Source organism: Drosophila suzukii, chromosome 3, assembly GCF_043229965.1.
Source record: "Drosophila suzukii chromosome 3, CBGP_Dsuzu_IsoJpt1.0, whole genome shotgun sequence".
Lineage (NCBI taxonomy): Eukaryota > Metazoa > Arthropoda > Insecta > Diptera > Drosophilidae > Drosophila > Drosophila suzukii.
Window position 1 is genome coordinate 76,335,379 of NC_092082.1, and position 9,708 is coordinate 76,345,086.

General features: G+C 39.7%; 1 long non-coding RNA gene across 1 annotated transcript; it reads left to right on the top strand.

Annotated features, from left to right (window-relative positions):
* Positions 1 to 4,989: 4,989 nt before the first annotated feature.
* Positions 4,990 to 9,446, top strand: LOC118877865 (uncharacterized). Its single transcript, XR_011604408.1, has 2 exons — positions 4,990 to 5,196; positions 8,428 to 9,446. It is a non-coding gene; the product is annotated as an uncharacterized lncRNA (long non-coding RNA).
* The last annotated feature ends 262 nt before the right edge of the window (positions 9,447 to 9,708 follow it).

The following is a 9,708-nucleotide window of genomic DNA, read 5'->3' on the forward strand; positions in this document are numbered from 1 at the left end:
ACTTCCTGTAATGTCTGCCTCCAAGCACGGGGCAATTAAATAAATGTCCTTCCAGCAAACAATGTGCCAAAATGCGAAGTCAAAATGGCAGTAACAACGGGGAAGCTTAAAAGGAGGACAGCACATTGCGAGATGGTCCATGATATGTGAAAAGTTTCTCAGGCAGTGCCAACTACTTTGAACTCGGGAATATTGCAGTAAAGCCGTAGGTATTCGATTTACTAAGTTTTTTTCTTTAATAATAAACGTATTTTAAGCTCTTATATCATATTAAATATTTTGCTAAAAAAATATGGAACCCTATATTAACATTAAATGATCTAATATCCAATACATAAATATCCAACAGCTAAGCTGAATTATAAAAATTGAGTTCCTTATGTGTGGTCTTTGTGTTCATTGTTTAATGATTATGGTATGCTTAACATTTTGAAAAGGCCTTCCCAAAGTATTTCATTACCCATCGAACTCTTAAGCACCGATAAAATGAATTTCCTGTATGTGCTGAACCCCCTTTCTGTTGCCAAACACATGCTCCCCATTTTCCATCTTTCGAATTTTCCGGTGCTGCCCCCTTTTCGACCCCTCCTGTGGCCACACCCCTGTCAGCCGTAATTGACGATTCTCGCGCCCATGTTGCCGCTGACAGTTCCAGTGGCCACCAGAGGCACTTGCCGCCGTTGTTGGTCATAATTGCGCGTTGTATTAATTTTTTACTGAATTTATATACACTGCCTGGACCCCAGACTCCTCAATTCGCTGGCAACATCAACACAAAAGAGCCTAAATGAGCAGAGCGAGTGAAAAAAGTGAAAGCAAAACAAACAGACTGAAAAAGGGCAACATCAACATTGATGGAGGAGTTCCCTTATATGCTCGCTTCAATAAACTGCGAAATGCTGTTTTGTGACCACACTGAAAAAAATAGAAAGAATATAATAAATCCAAATAAATTTTATTGAAAACTATATGCAACTTCTTTGTTAAACTCATACATTTTTTTAAAGATTTTTCCTCAATGTGCTCTGTTGCTGTTTTTATTTACAAGGACACGGGGCCACTGGCTGAGTGAGTTCCTGCTGCCTCTTGTGTTCCGAAATTCGCCTGAAACGACAAATTTTTAATTTGTTACCAGGGCGTGCTTAACCCACACAGACCCTCACATTCATCCTGAGGGGGTGGTAAATCGGTGAAAGGAAATAAATAAAATTTCGAACGTTTGTTGCGTTTTATTTGGCATGGGCTTTTGTACATTTTACGGCGCTCGTCCTGGCCGTCCCAACATTCGCCAATAAATTCAATGAGGGGGCCACAGTGTCCAAGGAGGCCAAACTTAAAAGCACAAAGTCTTTAATTGCATTTCCCAGCTATTCCTTTTCCATTCTCCGCAGGATTCGTCATTGTTGGTAGGCAATCAGCAGACAGGAAACTTTTCAGCAATATTCATCTTATTCAATGGGAATGTATTTCGGAGAATAACAATTTAAAGCAGGTCTCTTAAATGATTTTTTGATTATCTTATAAATAAATTTCTTATGTGTTATGTGGAATTTATAGATGGTTTATCCTAATTTATCTTATCACAGAAAATTGGTTATAATTAAACTATATTTTCAGCTTCTTTGGGTCATGGCTAGCAACTGTTACGTTTTTCACTTTCGCATTGTTTTGTGGGCGCCTAAATAGATTAATTACTTTGCCAACCTTCATGCAGGTCTTTCCACATTGTTCTGATTCATTTTCCCACATTTCCATTCTGTTTTGCATTTCCTTGTGCTTCCGACTGTGATAATTAGATTTATACTCAAATTCTGGCTAATGCGCTGGGAAATGTGTCACAAATTATGTAAAATTAATTCATAAATCAACAAAAATGTTGTCATAAATATTTGATTGCAATTAGAGCAGTGTTTTTTCCATTTAAATTAATTTCAGTTTGCCAAAGCTCCATGAATTGCCCAACGAAAGTGGCATTTATCAACCGACAGCTGGGGGTTTGAGTGTCCACGTAGCTACACGCACGTTTAAACGCCCTGTTGAGCACGGCTCACCCCAACCCTTCTTGGCCAAAACGTTTTGCCAATAAACTTCACACAAAATCAAATTAAATTTGACAAACGTAAAGCGATTTGATATGTCTGTCTCCCCTTTGCCCTTTCACCCCCTAGTCCCCTTTTCACTTTTCAGTTTTTAAGGGGGCGTTACAAAGGGCATGGGTTGTGTTTTGCAACGTCCTTGAAGGCGTGCGTGCGTCTGCCCTATAACAATGAAAACAGATGGCCCATTGATACGGCCAGAACAGCAGAACCGAGCTAAACTTTTGAATGTTTATTGTTTTAATTTACAATAAAAATTATTCGAATGCGCAATTTTGATTATCATTTTACAGTTTTATGTGCGCCAGACACTTGAACTGATTTGAGTGTTCTGATTTCGGTTAAATGGTATATCTCACTGGTCCCATATGGAGCACCCACACGAATCGAAAGTCATTCTAGACTGTTCAATTGGATTATGTTGCTGGAAAACGTATGAAAAAAGTTTAGGCATGGTAACTTAAATTTTCAATGAAAGAATATGGAAAAATTGAGATATGAACTTTTGTAAAAATCCCAACTAACCTAAAGATTTTAATATTTTTCCATGAATATTTAGGTATATCCTTTAATATTTAACACACATAAAAGAAAGCTCCTGCTTTTGCTATTGACCCAAGAAGCCAAAAGCCGGTTAGCCATTTTCCTCAATTACATTCACCAAAATCCAAGGTTTGCTCCCCATTTGAATATCGGTTTTGGTCAGCACTGTCTGCACTCGGCTCATTCATTATTTTCTTTAGCATATTTAAGCGTTTGAGCAGCTCGCTTTAATTCCCCTTTTCCTGCCCATTCCCCAGGAGGAATGTCCGTCCATCTGACGTTCTGTGTGTGTGGAAAATATTTCAACACCAGCCAACTGAACAACCAACTGACTGGACTGACTGGACTGACTGGCCTGACCGAATGGACTGACTGGCAGTTGCAGTTCCAAGAGAGATGAGGATGAGGATACGTCCTGGAGGCATTTTGTGGTCTATTCGGCCCGGCCACATGGAATGCCTTTTCGGCCCTTCATTTCCATTTCCACCGGTTTCTGATTCCCATTCCCATTCCCATTCCCATTCCCAGTCGCATTGGCTCAAAGGGCCCGAACGAGCCTTGACCGCAGCATTGAGTGTCTTAAAGATGGAAATTAGCCGAACGCATGGCGGTGAAGGGTTAATGGGGCCAAGGGTTAAGCGGGCTCAGGGGGTGCGGCACATTAACTCCGCATAATTTGCATGCCAGCGTAGCATTTGCGGTTGACGCTTCATTTTTGCGGTCACATGTGAAGGCATGGTGAATGGCTGCCGGCATCTCTGTATCTGATATATGTCGAGAATGCTGCTGCTCAAAATTCCCTAATGAGTTTTCCACTTATACGGGAAAAAACAGCCAACAAAGAGATGGGCCAAAAGTTTTTAAACTTTCACTTAAGATTTTTAGTGCTGAAGTTGGCCCGAAAAGAAGGGTTCTGAGGTCTAGTGTTGATTAGTTTACCCACATCTATGGTCCAAGGTCCACAGCCACATCCAACTGGGTCGACTGGGGAATAGCACATGCATGATTTAAGATGTATTTGATGTGCCAAACTTTGATGGCCGAGGCAGGGGAAAGTTTGCTTTCAGCCAAGATGAAGACAGTCCCGCAGAGAGATGACATTCGGCATAAAGAGACCCGGAAAGATCGTTAATAAGTGCCAAAGGAGTGGCTCTGGCACCAGATAAATAGTTTGCTTTATGAGATATGAGAAATTCCCCTTAATGGCTTTAATTATCATAAATATACCCGGCTATTTTGGGAAAGACATCAAAGTTGTGAGTGGGTTTACTGGTTTGTTCTACAAATCTCTGTAATTAGCAACATATAACTAACCTGCATTAAGTAGTAACATTTTCCGAACTCTTAAACTTAAATTTTTTGCTATATTTTCTACTTGAGCTCCAAAATAAACTATATTTTTATAAGAAAAGTAACCATAACTCTTAGAACTTTTTTGTCCCGGTCCGCGAGTTTATCTCTCAGTTTGTTTTACCCACATCTCGAGCTGCCAACGGGCGGTGGTTGGCAGGTGGAAAACTAACACAGTTAACAAATGAAACCCAACTGACAGCTGTCTTACCCCAGTTTTATAGCATTTAAAGGCGGCCAGGGCTAACATCAGTTAAAGTCGGCTCTGAAAATGTGGAAATGCAAATAGAGAGGAGTGGAAAACTTACTTTTCCCGCTGCTACAGAGAAGGTCAAGTGCTAAAATATGCAGGCCTGGTGGTAACCTTGATGCGGTTGTTAAGTGCAATCGAACACTGTCTGTGGGCCTAGGACAAAATGTCAAATACTGTATATGCATTATGTAGGTACATTCAGCTGTGCTCAAATACATTTAATGGAACTGAATATTTTTAGGGAGAATACAAAAGATAGATTAATTTAAACACCTAACAATATTGCAAATGTTAAAGTACTTTAAACAATACATGTATTTTAAAATGATATAGTATCTATACTACTTAATCCTAGGATCCTTTGCTGTTTAACAATATTTTTAAGCACACCTCAGTTCATTACTGCCATTTCCAATTCAACATAGCCACATTAAGAAGGAAGGAAATTTAAAATTCAATTCGAACCGAGTGCGTTTCGGCCAAAGCTCACCTGAACACGGGTGGGTGTAGGTCATGTATACCATTTGAATAATGTGCGGCAATTATAATTTCTAATTCTGACGTCTGTAAGGCAAACAAAGCCAGCCAAGAGAACTTTTCCCCCAACAAAGCTCTCTTAGAGCGCCCAACTTTCTCTCTCGCTTTTCGGACTTCCAGGGGTTTTTGGGTTCTCGAAAAAGCTCTCTCAATTTCTCCGACTTTCTCGCCATTTCTCCTTGGGCCAGCGTAATCAACGACACACCATCGACAACTATACGACAATGTTGCCTGGCACTTTTAACCTTTTGCCTGGTCGGCTCTCGAAAGTATGCTGTGCCAAGAGTCGTGGGAAGTGGGCCGCACTGAAGGTCACTAATTGATTAATATGGTAACGAAAACAGGGCGGGGAGGGTAAAAATGCGGAGAAAGTACTAGGCAAAGGGATGACAAAAATTATGTTAGTTGTCTAACCAGGTAAGCATTCCACAGAACACAAAGAAAAGATTTTCGGGGGAAAACTGTGGAAAACTTTGGCCCACAGCTCAGTCAGGCAATTGATAATGACTTAATTAGCTTTTGCAATAACCAACCCACACACAGTTGACTGTGAAAACCCATAAAAGGCCAAACTTTCCATAAAGGATTTAGCAAAAAAGTTTTCCTATTCGGGTATGCGTGCTTAATTTATATATTCAAGCACACACACACACGTACGGGAGAAATATATTATTGCTCCAGCAAAAGGATTAAAAATTTCATGCCTCACCGTAAAAAGCGGGGGCTCAGGAAAATTCCCAAAATAACCATATGTGGGTAGCGTTCGCAAAACGGGGGGCATTTGTTCGGTACTTTTCACGCATTGCCGAGTTTTATAGTTAGCCAGCCCACATGCCACGCCCCCTTTCATCTTTCATCTGCTCACCACAAGTCCGGGCAGTAAAAACAAAAACATTGGCAGCCATAAATGTGGCCGAATTTCTGAAAGTTGTCCAAATGTTGAGGGTGGTCAGGACCGAATGGAAGTGGCCAGAAAAATGCCAGCCGGAGGAGCTCTTGGCCAACGATTATTTAAGGTTTCCCGACCTCAATGAAAGCTGTCTATCTTGTTTTCACATAAATCATAGGAAAGGTAGGATTTACTAAAAGGTGGGATCATTTTACAATATCATACATATTATACAATATTAAAGTCTATATTTATTACATATAATACAATTTTTTGGTCTTGTAATATTTTATTATTTTTTACCAACGATTACAAGATTAACCCACCAATAAAAGCGACAAAAACACGAATAATCATAAAATTAAATATTTTGTATTGCTTTAATAAGCTTTTAATGGCAATTAAGCAGAGACCCGTAAATCCCTTCAATCAGCAAAGTTAGTTTCCTTCACAAATCCCCGACAATGTAAAACCCTCATGCCGCAGAGACAGGAAAAACAAACCCGAATCATGGCTTATCATAATTATTTATTTATTTACTTTAGTTTCCCCGGTCTTAAAAATGGAGGCTCATTTTTATGTTCATGACGCCTGGCTGGCAACTAATTTTGATGCATGTTCGTCATTAGGCCGGAAGGCAGCTAAATGGCGTGTGGCAAATGAGGCAGGGCGCAAAAAACCGGGCTAAAATAACAGCCAAAGTGGGATGGCCGATAAGAAAGAAATACAAAACAAAGAAAAACAGCAAAACAAATGAGGCAGTCGGCCAACAAGAGCAAGAAATATAGACGGAAGTTAAAAATTAATTTCAGGAACAGCAAGTTTCTTGGCTGGCGGCTGAGTCTGCAGCTGCAGCTGCGGCCAGAGATGGAAAATCTGGCACAATAAACGTAAAAAATTTAACACTTGGGAAAACAAAGCGAAGCCATGAATAAAACCGGGGCTAAAGTAGGGCCAGTCGCCACCTGTCGGGGGAAAAGGGAACTGACAGGTGCGCCGCTTCCTTGGCCCGCTTATCGCACAAAGACATAAAATGCAATAATTACAATAAATACTTATTTATAATTTTCCTCCGCTTGTACAGGATATTGAATTTTTAATTTCACCGCCTGTTTGTTTTTTGCCGCCTTGCGAAAATATATTAAATTAAAGTGGAGTGCCTGGGCTTGGGATGAGGGTCACTCGATCCGATGCGATTCCGCATCCGTTTCCCATCGCCTGGTTGCCCAAGAAATTTCGAAGGTATTCCTTATTATACTTTATTTTTAACATTTCCTCGGCATGTGTGTGTGTGTGGATCGAACCAATTTTAATTTCAATCCGTAATTACACACTACAAAGTGGCCATCAGCAAAGCGATTGGGTTTTATTTTCGTTCGTGGCTTTTCCAGTTTACTCGTTTTATTTTTAGCCGTTGCCGTTTACGTTCACGTTTCCGTTTGCTGGGGAAACTTTTTCAAGTGATTGAACCTTGGCTTTACCCACCTGAGTTTTCCAGCGTCTGTGCTTGTGTGTTTTCACCTGGTCGAAGAAATAAATTGTGTTTCACAAATAGTTTTCATGGTAATCACTTGCTGCGTACTTTTCTGAAAACGAAGGCAACATATGCCGGGGAATCAAATGTGTAATTAAATAGTGGATGGTAGTAAGTTCTTAAAACTGAAAGGAAATGCTAGTTTCCTTGCTGAAGAAAAATACAGACAAAATAATAAAGGCTATATGGCATTTCCATACATTTCAACTAACTTAGTGGATATCAGTTAAAAAGTGTGTGGCCTTATGACACTTGCTTAATTTTTTAAAAAGTCATAGCCCCCTTTACATTATTTTATATCTCAAACTACTAATATATTATGCATTTTTTCCTCAGAATTGCCTTGCCAATAAGTTAGTCAAAAACCAAGCAAGTGTCATAAGGCCTTAAGTAGTTTCTCTTAAGATTGTGTAATATGGGAATGTAAGTGAAATGTATGATGCAGGAGTACAATTTAAGCCTTGGATTACATGTTTCTTGGCATTCTGACTCCTCGTTTGCTGTTTGCCATGGCTCTGGAGAACCTCTTCGGCTGAGTCACGTAACATTAAATATTTATGGGGCCGGGCGTTAGCCCAAATACGACCACAACTCCCACTATTCCCACGTTATCCACTCGCTGTGCACTCGCAGCTGAAAAGGTTAAATCAAGCCACAGTCGACTTGATGGCATTCTCGCGTTCCATTCAAATTCAATCCCCCTCCAGCTCCGCCTCTGGGTTTCCTAATCACCTTCTACACAGCCTCATCACCTGCAATCTGCATAGCATTACCATTGCGATGGAGAGCCTGAAAACCGGAAACCCCAGGAATGCAGAATGCAACTCCTGAAATGCGCTTCGGTTCCTTAAGCGAATCTTTTGATGTGGCTGCCAGGAGAAGGAGGATCTTTCTGCTCCCTTAACCCACAAATCCCATGGCGCTAGCTTTATTATTATTAAGTATTTCTCTCCGTGTAGCAACCTCAATTAATGTCAGTGGGAGCGCCTAACGATTTTCTTGTCATTCATGTCAGCAAACATGTTTGACTTGCCGCCGTTTTTGTTTCTCTTTTTACCACTAAAGAAAAATCCTAGAAATTAATCAGTCTTCTTTAATAAATATATTAAATGGTGGCTACACATTTATCGAATTTATCCAACCCTATAACTCTAATTAAAAGTATTTTTTCAACATTTCAAATAATTTTCTCTGTGAATTTGCTATTTAAATATATTTCTTTCAGTGTTGCAGAGATAGAGGCGCAAAGGAAGCGGCACTAGAGAGGGCGTGGCAGGAGGCCAGTGTGTCAGCCTGCCACGCGTTTATTCATTCGTCATCCGTTTCCTTTTTGTTGCTGTAGCATTTTCATTTCTTTCCTTTGCTTTTCCTGCCCTTTGCTTTCTTTTTTCCCTTTTTTTTTTATTTCCTCGCCACGAATGCGTATTGAAGTGTGGCAAAGAAATTAAAAGAATCCTGATGAGATGTGTTTGCCGGCGAATGTCTGTCCTCAGTCCCCACATAAAGCTACATCCAGCCCAAGCCCTTACAAAAAACCAGCAAGGAAAATCACAAAAATAAATAAACCGATGCCAAAAATAAGGAGTGCGCACTCAAAAGCAACACAACATACCGGGCTCGAAATGGCATTGAGGTAAATGTAATTTCAATAAAAATACACATAATTGCTTCAGGATATTGTTTCGTTGCCGACCATTTTGCCGAAAAATTGTGCATGAGAAATGTTATTTATTCGCCGGGGCTATATATAATAAAAATTTAATTTGAACACACATTTAAAAAATAATGCATCTAATAAATAATCAGACACTTTAATAGATATATGTATGTTATATTACGAGGTTTAGGCAACTGGAAGTGTCAGAATATCAACAAAATATAATTGAGTTGTATTATGAAAAGCGGAAAACCATAAAAAATCTGTCATTAGGTAAACTTTCTCATCGTTGCCGATACTATAATAAATCTGAATAAAATACAAAACGGAATGGAAGCTAAACTGAAAGCTTTAGAAAAATGTAAAAATTCTATGTTTATATTTAAATATAATAAATAAATACGAATAACAATAGATTTTATTTTAGCCATGTTCCATTTGTTAGCCATAGGAATAACTCTGTACAACGTGTGATGAAATGCTATAATAAAAATGGATTTGTTGACACTTTTAATTGTCAACAATATATGTTTAAGCACTCATTTATGCTAAAAGCCTGAGCAGTCAATAAACACACTTCAAATCCACGGGAGGTCCACTTTATTTATTTGATAGTATAAAAAGAAATCGTATATCCAAAGCTGGTCGTACACACGCTCTCAGGTCCACAATTAAAAGTATTAAGTCCCGTGAAGGAGGCACCACAGTGGGCACTCATTGACTGGCGTCGTTGGCCGGGTCAAAGGTCCCACGCTGCGTATGAGTAATGGAGGGCAAATCGGCCACGAGCTCCCGCGAGCCGTGCCCCATTTTTATTGTTGTGCTGCTGCGTGGAGGCACTTAAAACTT